This window comes from Jaculus jaculus, chromosome 10 (assembly GCF_020740685.1).
Source record: "Jaculus jaculus isolate mJacJac1 chromosome 10, mJacJac1.mat.Y.cur, whole genome shotgun sequence".
NCBI classification, from domain to species: domain Eukaryota; kingdom Metazoa; phylum Chordata; class Mammalia; order Rodentia; family Dipodidae; genus Jaculus; species Jaculus jaculus.
In genome coordinates, this window is record NC_059111.1 from 24,668,618 (window position 1) to 24,680,241 (window position 11,624).

Here is an 11,624-nt window from a genome sequence, read left to right on the forward strand (position 1 = left end):
CGTTCCCTCATATGAGAAGAATGCTGGATGTATTAGATTGAGTTGCCTTAACCATAGACTGGGTGGCTTCAATAGCAAATTCATCTTTTCACAGTTCCGGAAGCTGGAAGAACAAAAGCCAGCATGGCTGGGTTCTGGCAAGGGCTCTATTTCTGCCTTCCTTCTCCATGGTAGAGGGGGAGAGAGAATTCTTACAAGGCAACAGTGCCTTCCAGCTAGGGTTCCATTCTTTTTAATTTTTTTTGTTTTATGTTTATTTATTTATTTGAAAGTGACAGGCAGAGAGAGAGAGAGAGTGAGAGAGAATGGGTACACCAGGGCCTCCAGCCACTGGAAGCGAACTCCAGATGCATGTGTCCCCTTGTGCATCTGGCTAACGTGGGTCCTGGGGAATTGAGCCTTGAACTGGGGTCCTTAGGCTTCACAGGCAAGCACTTAACCAGTAAGCCATCTCTCTAACCCTAGGGTTCCATTCTTATGACCTCATTAAACCTTTATCCTAAACATCAGAGTTCCAGCTTTAGGGCTTGGACATTGGGGCTAGGAGGACTACCTAACTCACTGGACATGAGCACCTGTTAGCCCAAGTCTAGAACACCAAAGACGCTCACACTTATCTGTGGAGTAAGTAATTCTACTTTAATACTCTGACTCAAGAAAACAAGGCTATTTCTGGCAATTTGGGGCTCTTCAAGTATATACTTTGCCCTCCAAAGGCAATTTTTGGCCAAAGTGGGTTTCTTCCTTAAAGTTTTTCAGAAGGCATTTATTTAACTGTCATTTATACTCTTTGGGTGTGGCATGCAATTTTTGCAACTGCATTTAGAAAGAAATAATGGTGATTGTCAATAGGAGGCGGGTTTCAAATCATAAGTTTACAGCTAAATTTTCTAACAGCTATGAAGATTACTGAGCAATTGTGGCCTTGCACCAGAGCACAAAGTACCCTGTCATTTATATGTCACCCCCAAAACTCCTAAAGTGCTATCCTTGAATAGCTTTATAGTCAGAAACAAACTGGTAGGGAGAGTTGGCACACCTCAGGTCAAATGTAATTTCTTCAGATCAGACACCACTAAGATTTCTCCAGAAGTATTATTTTTGGTTTAATAAACATTATTAAAGGCCTGACAATACTTTTCACACTTAAATAAAATGCACAAGAATACCCCAAGAATGATTACAGTCATTACAGAATATGTTACTGTATCCAGATCCAGGACCATTATGAACTAAGAATTAAGATGGCCCAATTTTTACTGCTAATTTATTCACATCACCTCATTTATGATATAATCTATAACTGTTTAGAGACACTCACCTTCAATTCTGTTAGGAATGCAATTTGTCTCACATGTCAATTATAATTTTCATTTGACCCAAGCTGTTCAAATTCTATAGCTGCAAAGCAGAAAGATGTTGAGTTTTCTGTGTTGGCCCTATGGGGTAGTGGTTCTCACTTAGAGATGATGTTTGCACACACCCCTCCACAAATAAAAGACATTTAGTAATTTCTGGAAAAAGAATTTGGTGATCACACCTGAGAAGGGGATAGGACCATAGACCTCTAATAACAGGGGGCAGGGATGCTTCTAAACATCCCACAATGCACACAGCAAGCCCCACATGAGGAATTACCTGGACCTAAATGCCAGTGGTACTGAGGCTGAGAAACTGCTATGGAGCTTCAAGATGCAGAGAGCAAGGTCCTTAGAGGCCTCCAGGGTTAGAGAAGGAAAATCGTTATATTGGCAGTTGGAAAAAAAAAAAAATCTGACTCTTCATGATCTTGGAGATGGAGCAGAGACTGGTGCAAATGAGCGCCACCTTGGTCATGCTAAATAAAATGGCAGCAGCAGGATTAAATGGCTTTCAAAGTAGGCATCCCCACCTTTGCTTTCCAACTGCCGTGTCCTTTTCACCTGTGCGCCACGAGGAAAGAAGTCACAGCTACCACAGACTGGCTCAGAAGGACGTCTGCAGCGGAGTCCAAGGGACTGAAGGATGTTCGACTTTCCCTCTGAAAGCTCTCACCCTCTTCCTGGTGAAGAAGATAAGGCCAGGAGCATTAAGCTCCAAACACATTGAACATAGCTTTGTAGGTTGGTAGGAGGTCAAACTACTTTTTTTTAAAAAATTTTTTTAATTTATTTGAGAGTGACAGACACAGAGAGAAAGACGGAGAGAGGGAGAGAGAGAGAATGGGCGCGCCAGGGCTTCCAGCCTCTGCAAACGAACTCCAGACACGTGCGCCCCCTTGTGCATCTGGCTAACGTGGGACCTGGGGAACCGAGCCTCGAACTGGGGTCCTTAGGCTTCACAGGCAAGTGCTTAACTGCTAAGCCATCTCTCCAGCCCTCAAGCTACTTTAAAAAAGCAATGTTACCCCTGGAACTTCCATTATTTTAGTTATTTCTGTATGTCATTCCAGAAGGTTCTGAGAGATTCACTGCCCCAGTGATATTGACTCAATTTTTCCCATACCAAGCTTGCATGGGCTCTAGAACTGATCAATACAGGGTTCAAATTTAGAAAGAAAAAAAAAAAAAAGGATTTCGGAGGGCCTGTGTAAAACAACAACATTTTTGGAGACAAAAGATCTGAGTTGAATTCCTACTGTGTGTAAAGTACACGGCTGAACGCCGAAGGAGCTATTTTTGAAAAGTATAAACCACAGCTAGCATCTTTGAGTAATCTGTGATCCACCGGAAAGACGGGCTCCGTGCCCGAGCGAGGATAGCTTACGTTACAAGGCAGGCTATACTCTGCTGCCTGCCAGGCACAGCCCTGGGCCTCCTCCTCCCTGAGACGGGAAGGAGGGCAGAGCAGGAAGGGTAAACGTGGTCCAGTGTGGACTACCTGCATGAAGGCTCGGATGTGAGCAGGCACCGGGCAGGGACAGAAGTCAGGAGCTAAATGGCGGGGAGAGGGTTTTAGATAAAAAAAGGTATCTAAGCTAGGAATCCTAATAATCAAAGGTGACATTCAGTGGCTTCTTGGCTGCTGCTTCTGTTCATCCTCCTGATGTTATGACGTAGCTGCATGATAGTGAACAGAGACAGATTAATGAACTGCTCTGAAGTTTTTCATGGTTACCCAGTGCTAGGGCCAGATTCAGATCCCAGGCAAGAGTGCACGCTCCTCCCCGTGCGCAGCCCCTTGTGACGGAACAGGGAGCATCAGAGGACCGAGGAGAGGCCGATGCACCCAGGCACTGCTGGGACGGAGAGCGAAGCAAGGAGTGGAGGAGGTCAGTGGGGTCAGATGTTGCTGAGCTATCAGGAAGGAAATCTGAGAAACAGCCATTGGATTTGTGATCAGACCATCCCCAGTGACCTTTGTGAGTTGTGTTTCAGGAGAGGGGTAGGAACAGGAGCTCTTTGGAGGGCAAGGAAGGTGGAGGATGACAGCAGATCTGGCCCTGAGGAGAAACTGGCAGGGCAGACAGAGAAGGTATGGCGATTTCCCGGCTTTTGTTTTGAGACTCTCTCCTGAAACAATGAACCTTTTCTCCTTATTTGAGGAATTACAATATGTTTCACCCTTTTGCTCTGATGGGCAAAAAAAAAAAAAAAAAAAAAAAAAAAAAAAAAATCACAATAACAATAAAAAGATAATTAGCTAGTGTTAAAGAGGTTTATTTTGAATGCTGTTTTTCATTTAGGTTTTTAAAAAAAGGTCAAAAATTTAACTATTTCAGGGCTGGAGAGATGGCTTAGCACTTAAGGCACTTGCCAGCAAAGCCAAAGGACCTAAGTTTGATTCTCCAGAACCTACATAAACCCAGATTCACAAGGTGGCACATGCGTCTGGAGTTCATCTGCAGTAGCAAGAGAACCTGGCATGCCCATTCTCTCCTCCCATGCCATTTTCCTCTCTCTCTCTTAAAAAAAAAAAAAAAAATATATATATATATATATATATATATATATATATATGTATGTGTATATATACATATACATATGTGTGTGTGTGTGTGTGTGTGTGTGTGTGTGTGTGTGTATGTATGTGCGTATTTGGGTTTTCACGGTGAGGTCTCACTCTAGCTCAGGCTGACCTGGAATTTACTATGTAGTCTCAGGATGGCTTTGAACTCACAATGATCCTCCTACCTCTGCCTCCCTCTGGGATTAAAGGCATGCGCCACCACACCCGCCAAATAAGATATTTTTTCAAAAAATTTAATTTAAAAAAAAGGAAAAAGGAAAAAAATTATTTCTAGGGACACTGTTAAGGGGAAGACTAATTAGACTTACACACTGTATCAGGTGGACACAATAGTAGTTCTGTCACAAGCTGAGACAACTTGCTTTGCACCTGTTTTGAGCCGAGGGAGAGCAGCAGAAAGCGTTGCACACTGTGACTCCCAGCCACCTGGTCCCAGTCTGAACTTCTAATAATGTGGGCTGCAAAAGACTAAAGTTCTTAGCAAATTCTTTGGCTTAGTGAGCAGTGGGAACTGAAGCTCTCAGCCTCCATCCTGGCTACAGGATCGTTCCTGTTACAAATCAAAGGTAGTTTTAGGGAGACCTGGATTTTCTGTTGCTGTTGTTTTGTTTTGTTTTGTTTTGTTTTTCAAGGTAGAGTTTCGCTCTAGTCCAGGCTGACCTGGAATTTCACTATATAGTCTCAGGGTGGCCTCAAACTCATGGTGATCTACCTACCTCTGCCTCCCAACTATGCCCACATGTGTTTTTTTTCTTTCTTTTTCTTTTTTTTTTTTTGGAGGTAGTGGAGGTAGGGTCTCTAACCCAGGCCAACGTGGATGGAACTCACTATAGCCTAGTATGGCCTTGAACTCATGGCAATCCTCCTACTTCCTGAGAGCTGGTGTTAAAGGTGTGGGCTACTGTGCCCAGCTCAGACTAATTTTCTGAAGGGGAATTCCACTCATGACAAGTAATTCAGACCCATGAGGCAGCAATTCGAGACTGGAGGAGGAGGAGGAGGAGGAGGGTTCTTTCACCAGGACTTCTGACCATTAGCTCCCTTCGATAGTCTAGTGTAGTTCATTCCAAAGTGTTCTAGGATTGAATCTGTCCCCCAAATACCTATTGTTGTACCCCAAACAATACTCTGAGAAATTATGGCATGGATAAGAGTCCGAGACTGTTGGTCCAAAGGAAGCGCAGGCTGGGATGCTGCTGGAACATGCTTGCTGCCAAAACTTCTCAGACACGCTGTGAAATGCTTTGGCAGTGAACTCACATCCTGGCTTCTGCAGGGAAGACACCAACGGTATTTAATGTTTAAACAATGCTGCAGGCTACTGCAGGTAGGGCAGATTAACCTGCCAGGGTAAAAAGCCTCTGCAAGTGACCACAGATTCCTTTTGCTTCTACTGAGTCAGACTCCTGGCAAAGATAGTGATTGACAAAGAGTCTATTTTGTCATTGAGAAACATTGCACTCCCCATATAGAAGGAGGGGATCTTCCCAGGACCCTTCTTTATCCCAGACTTCCCCTCCATGTGATCTTGCAGCCTTGCCAGACACTTAGCACTCAGTTGACTTTCTTTTCATCTTTATAGGGTCCAACTCTATCTGGGAGGTTCCTCTCTCCTCAACACTGGAGCAAAAGCAAGAGAGATCACTCCTAATCCTTATGCACTTTCCTTGCTGTCCCCCTAAACAACACAGGAAGTCTTTGCATTTTAGAGAGCTCACTGCAGGCTTGGTGAGGGCTAACAAAATTAAGAAATGTGGGAAGCTGGCAAGATTCAAGGATGCCACACTGATTTGTCCGTTCTTCCTTCTGTAACACCAAATGTAGGACAGTGAACAAAACAGACAAAACCTTTTGTCTTCCAGAGCCATTTTTTCCCATTTGGAAGTTGGATAATAAGCTTAAGGAAGACTTTCTGTTGGGTGCTGGGAGGTGCTGTGAATGCAAGCAAGACAGGAAAGGAGGATAGGAGTGGCTGGCTAGGGGTAATGGGCTAGCTTTGCAGGAACAGTTAGACTTTGAGGCCAGTCTCAAGGAGGTGAGGCAACAAGCCTCACAGATACCGGGAGGAAGAGCATTCCAGGGGGATCCCACTATTGCCAAGGAGCAGAGGCAGAGGGACAAGAAGGCCAGTGTGAGTGGGGCAAGAGAAGATGGGAGGTCAGAGAACACTTAGTCCTACCATCAAAGGAGTAAAGAGAAAGAACCCCGAGTCTGAGCTACAATGACCTGGCCTTGAATCTCAGCTCTGCTCCTGTGTGTGTGCCTTGGGCTCCCCCCCCCCCCACCGCTCATCTATACACTTGACCACAAAGGATCATTGCAAAGCAATGTGGAATGTGAGACTGCCTATCATGGGACACAGTACATGCCAGATTCCTACCCACCAACCATCATTTCCCCAACTTATCCCCTAGTTACAGGGTTCCTCAACCCATCCAACTGTCTAGAGGGCTGAAGAGATGGCTTAGTGGTTAAGGCACTTGCCTGCAAAGCTTAAGGACCCAGGTTCAATTCCCCAGTACCCAAGTAAAGCCAGATGCAAAAGTAGGTGCAAGTGTCTGGAGTTTGTTTGCAATGGCTGGAGGTCCTGGCATGCCCATTCTCTCTCTCTCTCCTTGCAAATAAATAAATAAATAAATAAATAAATAAAAATAGCCAGGCATGGTGGCACATGCCTTTAATCCCAGCACCCAGGAGGCAGAGGTAAGAGGATCACTGTGAGTTCAAGGCTACCCTGAGACTATATAGTGAGTTCCAGGTCAGCCTGAGCTAGAGCGAGACCCTATCTTGAAAAACCAAAAACCAAAAAAGAAAAAACCAACAAAAATTTAAAAATGTAAATAAAATGGTAATCAAAGGCTTGTATATCAAAAAGCATTTCTTGGGCTGGAGAGATGGCTTAGTGATTATAGTGCTTGCCTGCAAAGCCTAAGGACCCAGGCTCAATTCCCCAGTACCAGTGTAAGCCAGATGCACAAGGTGGTGCATGCGTCTGGAGTTAGTTTGCAGTGGCTAGAGACCCTGGTATGCCCATTTTCTCTTTCCCTCTCTCTATTAAACAAACAAATAAATAAATCAGAAAAAAATTTAAAAAAACCAACTGTCTAGAAGCAGGCCAATCAAGGGTTTCCTGGCCATCCAAGATGTGTTACCATGTGTGAGAAAGAAAATTGCAAAACACTGCTCATCTGTGTAATACAGTTGTTGGAAAACATTTTAGGAATCTAAACCAAACTCTTTTTTTGTGGGGGGAGTTGAGGTAGGGTCTCACTTTGGCCCAGGCTGACTTGGAATTTACTATGTAGTCTCAGGGTGGCTGAAGTCACAGCAATCCTCCTACCTCTGCCTCCCAAGTGCTGTGATTAAAGGCGTGTGCCACCACGCCCAGCTTAAACCAAACTCTTAATGGTTGTCATTGCTAAAGTTAAGATTAGCAAAGATTTTGAGCACTGACCTTCAATTTTCTATACTTTTAAAAAATGTTTGAGTATTTTATGATGAGCATTTATTACATTTACAAGAAATCACAGCACAGGCCAATGTTGATGTAAGGGAACTGACCTTCTGGCCCGGCTTTGCATCAGCACAGAGTAATCTCCATCCCACATCCAAGGTGGCCTGGAGTGACCCAACTTTACGAACTTTTTGAAGCCCTGGGGACCTCAGATGAGATTTGGACCTTAGAAGGCTCTGGAATGAATGAGACCCGAGATGGTCTTTGGCCAGCATCTATGAACTCCAACTGGTTCCATTTGAAATGAGACAGAAAGCGAGCTACTTTCTATATAAAATGAAAACCTTTGGCTGCCACCAAGGGGAACAGAGACAGATAAATATTAAGTACTTCAAAGTCAACAAGCTGTGAACATGTGTGATTCAAAACTGTTGGCACTGAAAAAAAGTTTCATTTGTAAAAATACTACATTAAAGGATGCTCTAAGAAAAACTATGTTTCACAACTAAATAACTTGCCATGTCAGGCATAGCGAGACCAATATGCCAGTTACCTACATCTTCCTCAACAGTGTACTAAAATGTGCATTATAACCTATCACAGTGAAACATGTGAGTTATGTAGCTTGGGCATGTCTGTTTGTCTTTCCCCTCCAAAATATACACTCTTAGTAAGAGGAATAAAAAGTCATGTTTAAGTATCCATAATTGCCCATACGACTTTCCCCAGTTAAATATATATTTCATGGCAAAAATAAAATGTAGTCCAGAAACATTTGTACATTTCCAGAATTGGGCTTTGCACCACGATGCTCAGCTCCCATTAAATGAAATCCTGCTTGAATGTAAAGCAGGAATCTCGTCTATTTCTCACTTTGCAATTATGAGAGAATCAGCTGGAAAAGACAGTGATCCTTCCCATAGGCAAACCCAATTCCTCCCCAGAAATCAAGCAGTCCTTCTCTTTGCTTTCTGCTTCTTCCCCAGTACCATCAGGACTCATCTTCAGTTTATCTGATCATAGGCTGGAAATCTCCAGGGCAGAAAAATTCCAGCTCAGCATCTTCATAAGCACTTGGAATTGTACTCTTCCAAAACTCAGTATTTTCTATGAGGCAAGTCTGCTACACAAATTGCCTTACTGTCAACAGAACTCAATAGTGAGAAATGAAGAAGGGGCTCTCTGACTAGTCTATTGTCCAAGGAAGTCAAACAGAGTTCTTAGAATTTACAAGGAGTGATCTTATATTTCCTACTTCATATGACTTATCAAGTTATAATTAAAATACACGCTACTCTTTCCTTGAGAAAGACTTTTTCAGATAATTTATTACTATACCTTTCCTACCAGTATCTCAACTGTGTGACCTGAATATAAAACCTAGTAGTCCCATTGGGTGAGTTTTCCATTCATGTAACTATTGTCGTTTTTAAATTCATGAGAACTGCTAGGAATATGTAACAAAAATCCAACACCTGAGCTTTAATAATACACGAAAGAGAGAGAGAGAGATTGATTGAGATTCAGTATATATCCACAGCTGAATGCACAAATCCCAAGAACTTTGAAAGAATGATTGCTGCAATCATAGAGATGAGATTGTACTTCATGGCTGGTATGGATTCTTTTGTCCCATTACAGCACTCACGTAAAAGTGTGCTAAGACAATGTTGTAATGACCGGCAGTGAGAGCAGAAAATGGTGTGTAAGACAGCAAGAAAGGTAGGGTGAGATAAGACAATGAAAATTGTAAGTGATCATTCTACACAATCTATGTATACATTATAGGTTTAAATTGGGAGTGAAACAGCTTCTTGAACTTGACTGCTTGTATGGGATAATTGAGCAGGATTTCTTGGACCTCATTTTCCTGTGAAGCAGAAATTTAAAATATAGGCTAGTTGTCACCTCAAAAAAAAAGTCCAATATATCCGTTCTGTAACAACTGGAAAACCCACAAAGTTGGTATGGAACCTATGGACTAGAAAGTTGGATCAGAGCCCATGTGCTCATGCATTAACTTGATCTTAATACAAAGGTAGCAGTGTTGGAATTAAAGACCGTCCCCAGCTCCTCAGTCCCCCAGTAATCAGATGCAATGCAGCTGAGTTGCATCTTTGCTCTGCTCCTGATTGTGTGACCTTGGGCAAGTCAGTTAACCTTTCTAAGTCCTCAGCTTCAACTTCGACATGGAGATAACAGGTTTGTGGTGAGGTTTCAAGGAAATCATTCACAATAACTTTTAGCTCAGTACTTGGTCCATATCAATATTTTCCATGATTAAATGTGGCATTATGGTCCAGCTGTCACATCCCAACATCTTGTGATAGCCATTTTTATTGCACGCTTCTAGCTCTCACTGTTCTTTTCACTATATTAGTATTTCAAGGGAAAGGGTGGATTAAGTAGTTACATGCATACCACTTTCTCAAGTCTTCAAAGCAAGGTAGGTATGCACAATTTAAGTAAAGCATACAGTTTCAATTTATACATCAAATCACAGGTAGGTTGCATTTTAAAAGAAACAAAAGCCAGATGCCATTAAAGAGAGAAGGAACTTACATGGGCCTATCACTATTTCAATATTGGTCACTATGAAACAGGGGTTGGGGGACAAGTGTGGGGGTATGACTTCCAACAGGTGGCTAGATTTAGTCACGTTCAGATGCAAAACCATAATGAGTTTTGAGTATGCAAATCTTAAGAATTCTATTCAAGGCCTCCTCCTCCTGATAATCTAAGGAGACAAATTTCTGGGGTTAAGCCTCCCCAGCAAGTTAGCAAACATCGAACTGTCTGCTTTAGCTTGCACCTGTCCTCTGAACAGGATGCTCGGCTGACAGTAAAAACCCTTCATCCTTTCCAGACAGCCTATCGTGCCGCTGAAGCGCCTCCTGATGAACCGGGGAAACCCACTAGGTAGTGGTCACGACCAACCAAACCACACATCCCCAGGGTGTGGGATTTCCACCTTTTAAAAAACCACGTCTGTAAACCGAAAATAGGCGCTCGCTTGTTATACTGCATTGGGATTCCCCCCCCCCCCCAGAAGCAATCCCTCCCCTCTGCCCGGGCTTGCATGTTTTATTAATAAATGCAAGATGGCACACGGAGGCAAAGAATGGGAGGTAAGGCATCTGCAGCTGGACCCGAACCAGGGCAGTTTGCAAAAATAAATAAGAAGCATGTGACAAAAAGCAGATCCACAGGATAGAGCTAAAGACCCGGGCTAGCCCCACGGATCCTCGCCTGGCTGCTGCCCCAGGCAGGGGGCCATGAAGGTCAGCTGCAACATCCCAATCCTCCTGGGCACGCACCCTGCAAACCTTGACCAACCTCTTACCCCTCTGCCCCCTTGCCCGGGGGAGTGAGGTGGTCACCCGCAAGGGAAGCCCCAGCAGTCAGTCACCCGCTGCGAGGATCCCTACCTGCTACCCGGGTTCCGGGATTCCGCTGTTTTCTGCAGCGTCCTGGGCTCGGTCTCTAGCTCCCGGGGCTCCCCTCTCCGGACAAACCCCCCCCCACCCCCTCGCGGCCCCACGGGCTCCCTCCGCCCCTCCGCCCACCGCGCTCGGGCGCGCGCGCGCGCGCACACACACACACACACACACACACGCACGCGCGGGGCTTCGCGCCGGCGGCTCACCCGGGCCCGCGCCTGCGCCGTCGCCGCCCGCCCGCCGGCCACGCGCGTGCGCGCGTGCTCGTGTCCCCGAGGCTGCGGAGCGACCGCGCGGCGGCCGCGGCTGTCTAGGAAACGGCGGGGCCCCGGGCTCGCCCGTCATCCCCGGGGCCCCACGGCTGCGCGGTGTGCGTGAGGGGCGGGGGGCCCTCGTGGCCGGGTCGCGGGGGCAGGGAGGGGCTCTCCTCTCCAACCCCAGCCAGAGAGCCTGCGGGGAGAGGGGGCGTCGGGAAGCCGAGCCTCTAGAGGAGGCCCGCGGGCGGAGAAGCAACAAGTGCGGCCGTGCGGGGGGTGGGGGGGGCCCGCGCCGGGGGGTTTCCGGCGGGCGAGCGTCCGGCCGGGCGCTTTGCTGCAGCGCTTTGCGGTGTCCACGGCGCTTTCCCGCCCGGTGCGCTTTCGCCCGCGAACGGGCCGCACGCGGGGGTTCTCCGAGGGCCGAGGTCACCGGGGCCTGGCAACAGAATCGGAGACCCCTGACTCCGAGTGGACCGTCAGGGACAAAAAGCAAAAACAAAACCAATAACAAAACCTCGTCATTGC

General features: G+C 45.7%; 1 protein-coding gene across 2 annotated transcripts in view; it reads right to left on the reverse strand.

The window, feature by feature from the left end:
• Tmem266 (transmembrane protein 266) overlaps positions 1 to 10,917 on the reverse strand; it is a 141,306-nt gene extending 130,389 nt beyond the window's left edge. The window contains exon 1 of one of the 2 annotated variants that reach the window (XM_004660427.2): positions 10,831 to 10,917. The gene's annotated coding sequence lies outside the window, so the exon portion shown is untranslated. The remainder of the gene's footprint in view (positions 1 to 10,830) is intronic. The other variant, XM_045160789.1, reaches the window with a different exon arrangement.
• Positions 10,918 to 11,624: the final 707 nt, after the last annotated feature.